This window comes from Rhineura floridana, chromosome 3, assembly GCF_030035675.1.
Source record: "Rhineura floridana isolate rRhiFlo1 chromosome 3, rRhiFlo1.hap2, whole genome shotgun sequence".
Classification (NCBI taxonomy): Eukaryota; Metazoa; Chordata; class Lepidosauria; order Squamata; family Rhineuridae; genus Rhineura; species Rhineura floridana.
Genome location: NC_084482.1, coordinates 205365839 through 205374866, shown reverse-complemented (window position 1 = coordinate 205374866; position 9028 = coordinate 205365839). Strand labels below are relative to the sequence as shown.

Below are 9028 nucleotides of genomic sequence, written 5' to 3'. Positions count from 1 at the left end.
AGCTCTGAAGCTGTTGAAGCAGTAAAAGCAAGTAAAGAACCCCCACAAAACTATTCCTAGAACCTTTAAAAATAGTGATTTTAGTGTTTTTGTTTGGTAATGACTTGGTGATGAAAGTTAAAGAGGAAAGCACAAAAGCAGGACTACAGCTGAACGTCAAAAAGACTAAAGTAATGACAACAGAAGATTTATGTAACTATTATTATTCTTGTTATTGTTTATTTCTACCCCGCCTTATGGCCAAAAGGCCCTCAAGGCGGCTTACAAAAAATAAACACAAATATAAAAATACATCAGTAAAAGCAATACAATTTACAAAAAGCAAGAGTTACAACTTCCAATAAAAATACATAACAAATCACAATGCAAAAACCAGAAGGGTAGCAGTGAACCTGACCAACTGCTCCTTGAGGTCTTTGCTGCTCTTGAACTTCTCTGAACAGCTCTCCACCAGGCACTGGTACATGTTGTGCCTCTCTGCCGTGACCTGGAAGAGGGAGTCGTACCACTCCAGAACGTGAAGCTCTAGTAGATGGGTGGGAGTTCCCATAAAATGTGATGGCTGCCTCAGCTTTCCACACAATGTAGGCGGGGGCATGACTGCTGGGCAGATGTTGGCCCTTCCTCTGCTGGAGCCACCTCCTTGAGAGCTCTCCTGGTCAAAGTGGAAGCTGCCCGAGGGCAACTCATCCAGGGAGAAGGCACCATGCAGCATCCCCCTGCCGGCCGGGAATAGCAGAGCACGCGAGGAAAAGGCCGCCAAACATTCCACCGAAAGGCTGCCCAGCGCCCTGGCCCGGGGAGCACAGACCAAGCTCTCTGCCACCTCTTCCCCGTCAGAGCAGCCGATAGTGGCAGGATCTGGCAGAGCCTCCTCTTGGAGAGGCTCTTGGAAGAGGAGGAGAGTGAGGCGCCGGCCGCTGGCAAGGAACAGCAGAAGACGCTGTTGAGCAGGCTATGCACCGACATCCTGCGGGTGACGGCAGGGCAATCCTTGCTCAGCCTGTACATGCCTGGGCTGTTCGCAGTCGTCCTGCTGCTGCCGAGTTGGTTGACGAGGAGGGGGATGTTGCAAGGAAGTGAGGACCCCCCCTTTAAAGCCTCACCCCCCGGAGTCCTCGGGTTCGAATATGAGATCCTGCCCTGTGGATCCTGCCCAGCTCTGCCCTACTGTGGGGTGGTCCCAGCTGTCTCTCCCCCTCCCAGCTGTAGCTGTGGCTGGGCATCCTGGTGTGTGTGTGTGGGGGGGAGTAGCAGCAAAGACAGCCCAGTTTGTTGACAGATTTTATTGCCGTGATATCCCACCTTTTCTCCAAGGAGCTCAAGGTGGCACACCTAGTTCTCTACCTCCTCCATATAATCCCCAAGATAACCCTGTGAGGTAGGTTAGGCTGAGAGCAGTGATTGGCCCAAGGTCACCCAGCGAGCTTCTTCATGGCTGAATGCGGATTCGATCCCAGGCCGCAGTCCAGCACTCTGACCACTATACTACACTGGCTCTCTCAATCTACTCAAAAGCAAGTTCCTAGTAAGTGTCCATACGACTGCAGCCGTTAAAAATAATTAATTTGAATGTATGGCCACGGAAGAAAAAAAAGAAAGGTTGTTTTGAACCCAGAAACTGACTGTGTCTGCTCAGTCTCATTCGAAGTCTATAAGGGAAATGACTCTGTCGCGGGAGAAGTGATGCAATCGGGGCGCGACGCTCCCCTCACCCAGGCTCTTTGTATGTCCAGGGCACGCGCGGGCAGGCCTTTCTGGCAACATCAAAGGCCTTCAGAGGCTCCGGCAGCTCCAGAAGGGTGAGAGGGCAGCGGGTGAAGAGGGGGATTGCGAGGAAGGAGTGAAAGGGGTGTGGGAGAGGGAGGGGTGGTGAGTTTGGGGGCACCCCTTTTCCATCTGGCGGGGTGTGTGATGCATCAGTACATTAATTGAGCATAGTTATTATCCAAGGAGGGTGTTCTGTTTTATACTCTTCTATCGCTTAATAGATTCAATTTTGCATTGTACTAACTTTCTGCAAAAAAAATCAAACCAACCCCTTCCAGGTATTGATGTGCAATAAAGTGATTTTTTAAAAAAAGCAGTTTAAAAAGCCAGTTCTGGACACTACACTTGAAGAAGGATGCAGAGCAGAGTTCAGGGTTCAGAGAAGGGTGTGATGTTCCTGTAGTGTTTGTATAATATTTATGGTAAGTGCCAGTTTTGTAGGTTAAATATGGTAAGTAAAGTGAGTTGGGAGAGGGAGTACACATGGTGGAATGAATGCTGTGTTGTGATTGGCTGAGCATCTGGGTGGTTGAGAATACAGTAGGACCCCGCTTCGGCGTTTGGCTAATGCAGTGGCTTTCCTCCCGTCTTTTAAAGCCGATTTTGCCGCTTTTACGGCATTTTGCGGCGTGACGAGCCCCATTAAAGTCAATGGGGTTCTGCTTTACGGCGTTTTCAACTTTACAGTGGGGGTCCGGAACGGAACCCGCTGTATAAGCGGGGCCCTACCGTATATACATGGAAGAATGACGGTTGGTCAGGGGTTCGGTTCTGGTTTTTGGTTGAAGAGGGTGAGGGGTGGATGTGTATTTAGAGGGGTAGTGAGGCAGGTTTGGGACTAAAGTATGTGAAATAAGAGCAGCTATAACATGTTGAAGATCATTTATATGTAACCACACGCATGACAACTGAATTCAAAGTAAGCTTGTTTATTCCCAGTGTTATTTAATAAATCTGTTTGGTTCAACAACACGCTTGATCCTTGGCTGGGTTCATACAGAGGAGAAGGGTGGGCAGAGCAAAACCCAAAGCTGGAACCAGTATCTATGGTGGCAGTGGTGAATATTTAGTGTATCAGCAGCAGGTATCCAAAGGCAACCCAGGGCTGTAATCTTTAAAGACAGAAAGATACGGGGGAGGGGGGGTTGTGGCCTAAAAGTGTACCCAGACACTTAATAGCAGTCTGTTAAAGGAGGAGATATTTGATATTTGTGTTTTTTGTAAGCCGCCTTGAGGGCCTTTGGCCAAAAGGTGGGGTATAAATAAACTAATAATAATAATAATAATAATAATAATAATAATAATAATAATAATAATAATAAAGGAGAGTAAGGCAAAGTCTCAGGACAGCATTGCTTTCCAATGTGACAGGTAGTGAAGCCTAGTGATGCGATAGGCCAGTGCAAGACAAGAGATCTGACAGAGGGCAACAAGGATGATCAGGGGAAAAGCCCTGTGAGGAGAGAGTGAAAGAACTAGACTCATTTAGCCTTGAGAAGAGAAGACTGAGGGGAGATATGCTAGCACTCTTCAAGTACTTGAAAGGTTGCCACACAGAGGAAGGCCAGGATCTCTTTTAATTGTCCCAGAGTGCAGGACATGGAATAATGGGCTCAAGTTGCAGGAAGACAGATTTCAACTGAACATCAGGAAAAACTTCCTAATGACTGTGGAAGCAAATGTTAGACTTAGCATGAGAAATTCCTTTTCTGCAGGGGAGTAGGGGAGTCGCCCCACTAAGTGTTTTTTGACCATTGTGGGGTGGTGGTGAGACAAGGAATTTGACAGGTAGGCAGGAAAAAAGATCATATTCAGGCTGTCTGGGAGGCCCCACTTACAGCAGCCATCCACCTCCCTGTTTTGTGACCTGATTCCCGTTTGGTGTAACCAACTCAGCCTTTTCTGCACTTTTACTAAAACGAGCCTTTCCCCTTTTTTGTATCTTTTCTCTGCCTTTTTTCCATTTTTTAAAGAAAGAGGATAGACTATGATTATGATGTAGGGTTTAATGTTTGTTTTGTTTTGTTTTGTTTTTAGGCGAGAAGCGAATCTGGGGAAGGGTTGCCAGCTCACTCAGGTAACGTCTCCTGAAGAATTCTTCCTGCCAGTGGAGTGAGTGGTCAGTGCCAATCCATCCTAGACTCCCCTCTGTCCCTGTAAAAAAGAGATTTACTGTGGTAAGTTCAAAGTTCGTTTCTTTATTGTGTGAACTGAGATTTCTGACTGTGATTTTTCCTTCTGTCATGTTCTTTCTGCCTTCTTAAAAATGGGTTTGCTGTGAAGAAAATATGTTAGGATTGCTGTGATAAAATATACTTTTGTTTGTTGTGGTTTTCTGTCTAAAAGAGGAAGTGTGTTTACTTAGACGCATTTGTATCAATGTGTTAAGCAAGCAAGGGTTTGTGGTTGGTGCTTCCTGAATCCAATGCCATGGTAACATTGTACTAAGAAAGAGGAATGGCACATAAATAATGTTTGTTGTAGAAAAAGCTACTTTTACAATTATATATTGAGTTTGGTTTGAGGCTTTTTAGGATTGTTTCTAACTATCTTATGTTGTACCTTGTGGGATGTCAAAATGCGAGTCAAGAATGTGTAACGTACGCCTCCTTTTCTCTATACACATGGATGGGAGGGGGTTACATGTGCCAAATGTCCAGCCTAAAGGGAGGGTACCAGGGTATGGATTGGCATGAGAGGGTCACAACGTCCAATGTATGTATGACGTATTGATTATTATAAAAAGCTGTGTATTACCTGGTATTGGCAGAGTGAAGTTTGAGAGAACTTCCTCTCCCACTGGCACCACTGGCATATCTGTATTATTGATCAATAAACCTCTGTCCTTTGGAGCACAATCTTTGGTTTGGAAAGTTTTCCCTTCAACAGTTGATTAACTCAAAATGTGGCAAAGGCACAAAGCAGAAGAAGACTTCTTACAGCCCATTCGCACATCATCTGGTAGTATCTGATCAGACATAAGCAGCTCCTCAGATGGGAACATAATTGTGCAAACAAAACTAATTTTGAAATGTTTGTTCAGTGCAGAAAGAGGGTTCAGAAAACTCCTGGACTGAAAACTCCCTGAAACAATTAACATTTCTCAGATGTTAGCGTGCTGGCAGAAGTTAGCAACCCCCTGCCCAGACTGGAAGTACTTCCATATGGTGGCTTAATCTTTTAAATGGGTTGTTCAGATGTCACAAATAGATCATTGCCACCAGTTTTTTCTAAAATAAAAATTATTTGAGCAGTGTATATCATACATTTAAAGCACATGACTTCCCCCAAAGAATTCTGGGAACTGTAGTGTACTTCACACAGAACTATAAAGCCCCCTCCCCTCCCCTCTTGAATTACAGTTCTTCAGAATATTGGGTAGTTTCTCCTACAGGGGTGGTGGTGCCGTTCCTTGAAAGCAGCAGGAGGAAAAGACCCCTAAGCAGCAGCTTATTCCTTTCTGCGCACAGCCAGTCAGTGAGCTTGGTTGTTTGCAGCACCTGAAGAGGGACTCTGTGGAGGAGGCAGTGGGGAGGAGGAGAACCATCACCAGCTGAGAGGAAGACCAGGTTGGGTTTGGGGCCTTTCCTTCCATTGAGAAGGGAGAAGAAGCGGCAGTCAGGTGGGAAGGTGGGTCCTTTTTAGAAAATCATTTTAAAAGAATGATGATTCTAAGTAACAGCTGAGAAGAAAAAGCCAGGAATGGCTGAGGATTTTTTTTGGAGGGGGGGGAACAGGGTACCAAATAAAGGGCAATGAAGGAGAGAAAGGAGGTTTTGGGATTACGGAAGAGAAAGGGAAATGCAGGAGGGATGCTCTTCTCTTAAATTAAATGGCAGTGGAGATAGGTCAGCACAGATAATGTGGGAAGCTTTACCTAGAGTGCTGGAGGAGTTTAGGTGGGAAAAAGCAAGGAGGGAAGCACCCAGAAACACTCCAGCCAAAGCAAGGAAAATCCTCAAGGTGCCAAACCAACAAACAGCAAAGAGTGGAAGTGGGAAGTTTTTATTGTAGCCCAACACATTTTGGGTGTTGACAGAACCCTTTGTCAAGGGCAATCTGCAAAAGCATGTATATGTAAACACTACAATCAGTTACAGAGTGAATTGTGAAATATATAAAAGTACATAAATACATCTGCTCAAAATGAACAAAACAACACTCTGCATAATGCTGGCCAAAAATGACAATTAATAAGGAGAGGACAACCAAAATGAAAGAAAATGAGAAATAAACACTAAAAACTTCTCCAAAACTTAAACTGCTTACACTGCACCCCAACTTCTTACAGAGCTATTAATCAGTTAAAATAAAGGAACTTGTTATTTGCACAAAGTATTCTGACTCATTATTTTAATCCTTTTTATCCATTTTCTTTATGTTTCCTCTCCCCCCCACAGTGGGATCCTACTGGGAGGAAGGGTGGGATATAAATAAATAAATAAATAAATACCAACAAGTCTCATAAGAGAAAAGCCTGTAAGAAGGCAAAAGCAGATTCCTAGAAAACTCTTTGGAGTTGTCCCCACAGGACTCGCATCTGCCTAGGATGCCTGACAGGGGGCGCCCAAACTTCCCCCCCTGCCAGATGGGAGGGGCGCCACAGAATCCTCCAGTGGGGCTACAAGCAGTAAACATCCCAGAAGGTGATCTTACTGTTCCAGATGTTAATCCTGCAGAGACTTCTGTACTCTCCAAGCCCCCCGTTCTGGGGTGCTTGGGAGTGAGAGGGACAGTGGAGTCCCATGTCTGACTGGGAGGGTGCCCTGAGCCATTCCTTTTCAAAGAACAAGAATATGGACCACTTTTTCACAAAGTCTATCCTGCCTGAAGACTAAAATGTTCAGAACAGAACCCAGAGGAACCCCCCTTAAAGGGGAGGTGGTCCCTTCTCCTTTGGTGATATCCTCTGAGTCCGTCCCATTACCCGAGTCATTCAAAAGGGTAACTTACAGTGGGATGCCCCCTTCACCAGTAAAAACACATACAATGTATGCCAATACGCTAACTTAACATCTTAGGCTCCTGACTCCCTCTCTTTGGTGCCTGTGGTTTGCTTCATGTGGATCTCGCAAGGAGTGGCTGATATGGATGTGGATGATTCCAAATTATCACCTTATTGTGTAAATTGATGAGGCCCCAGGAGTTTGTCAGATGCCCCTCTAGAAGCACTGGTTTTCACAGCCAAGAATATGGCCACTAACCTTGTTGCTAACAGAGCCCTTTGGTTAACTTGCAGGACAATTGACGGCGCTTCTAGAAATGATCTGGCTGCAGCTCCTTTCAAAAGATTTAGACTTTTGTTTGAGGAAGAAAATTTAAATAAAGTCCTTGTTGAGACAAATGACAAGCTATACCTTCACTTCCCCCCCCCAAAATGATACGCATCCTAACAAAAAACCTTAATCCTTTCATCCCCTAAAGAGGAGGCTTTTCTTACAGAGGCTTTTGAGGACAGAAAAGGGAAATGGACTGCCTTCAAGTCGATCCTGACTTATGGCAACCCTATGAATAGGGTTTTCATGGTAAGCAGTATTCAGTGGTGGTTTACCGTTGCCTCCCTCGGAGGCTGAGAGGTAGTGACTGGCCCAAGGTCACCCAGTGAGCTTCATGGCTGTGTGTGGATTTGAACCCTGGTCTCCCAGGTCATAGTCCAACACCTTAACCACTACACCTCACTGGAGGACAGAGACCAACCTGAATTTCACCAGAAGCCCAGCCTTCAGCAACCCCAAGCCTGGCCCCAGCTCACAACATGTCCCACGAGATAGAACACCTACTAGGAGCGATAGAGCCAATCCCAGTGTGGGAGCAGGGATTGGGGATCTACTCCCACTTGTTCCTAGGTTCCAAGCATTGGGGGGGGGGGTCGCTCGGGCTGTCTATAACCTCAGGTCCCTCATCAAGATATTCTTTAGAGGTGATTCCGCAGGAAACGTTAAAGTCCATCATGGAGGTGTTACAATTGTGAGAATTTCTTGCATCCATAGCCTCAGGACGCCTACCTCCATGTTCCAATATTCCCAGCTCATTGGAAGTTTCTCAGATTCACTTATGCAAACAGATTTTTCAGTGCAAGGCAATGCCATTTGTCTCACCTGAGCACCTTGAATGTTCGCTAAACTCATTACTATCTTGGAGCCGCACCTCAGGCATCAGAAACTCCACATTTATCCATATTTTGATGACCTCTTGATCAGGGTTCTGTCACTACTTCAAGCACAAGGAGATCTTCAGCGAATGCTGCGGTGCCTGAGGAATCACAGGTTCCTCATCATTGTTGAGAAGAGCTGCATAGCTTCATCCCATCGACTGATCCACCTGAGGGCCCTGATAGACATCTACACAGGGTTCATCACCCCGGCCCTACATAGGCTAACCAAGATTTAGTCCACAGTCCAGGTCTGTATAGCCCGCAGTTCAGCAGATCTGATGAGCTTGGCTCTGTGTACGAACTGTTCTCCTGCATAGATTAAACCCCGTGGGCCAGGATTCACACCAGACACCTACAGTGTCTCCTGTTACCTCCCCAGGCAGACATAGCAGCCAAATGCCACAAGCCCATATTCCTGTCCACCATTCTTAGACAGTCCCTCAGGCGGTGGCTTCTACATAGATATCTCCAAGGAGTTCCAATTAAATTTCCCCAGTGAATCATAGTCACGACAGATGCCAGCCTTCAGGGCTGGGGGGTCCAAGAGACATGGCCACAGGAGAGAAAAGACACAGCATAAAATGGCTGGATCTCAGGATGGTAGCTCTAGCCCTTTAACCCTTCAGGAACATACTATTTCGCAGGCATGTCATAGAATCACCGAGTTGGAAGGGGCCTATAACGCCGTCGAGTCCAACCCACTGCTCAATGCTGGAATTCAGATTAAAGTATACCCGTCAGGTGGCTGTCCAGCTGTCTCTTCAGTGCTTCGAGAGTTAGCCCACCCCTAGGTTATTGGTTCCATTGTCGTACTGCTCTAACAGGAAGATTTTTGTGATGTTGAGTTGAAACCTGGCTTCTTGTAACTTATTATTTATTTATTTATTATTTGATTTATATCCCGCCTTTTCTTCCAGCAGGAGCCCAGGGCAGCAAAAAAGCACTTATAATACTTTAAAAAATCATAAACACAGACTTTAAAACATATGAAAACAAAACATCTTTAAAAACATTTTTTAAAACTTTAAAAACATATATATATATATATTAAAAATACAGGTTTAAAAACATATTAAAAAGCAATTCCAACACAGACGCAGACTG

The 9028-nt window shown here is 45.4% G+C and overlaps 1 protein-coding gene across 1 annotated transcript in view; it reads left to right on the top strand.

The window, feature by feature from the left end:
* Nucleotides 1–1695: 1695 nt before the first annotated feature.
* LOC133378888 (zinc finger protein 208-like) overlaps nucleotides 1696–9028 on the top strand; it is a 55807-nt gene continuing 48474 nt past the window's right edge. The window contains exons 1-2 of the mRNA XM_061613502.1: nucleotides 1696–1802; nucleotides 3808–3947. The gene's annotated coding sequence lies outside the window, so the exon portion shown is untranslated. The remainder of the gene's footprint in view (nucleotides 1803–3807; nucleotides 3948–9028) is intronic.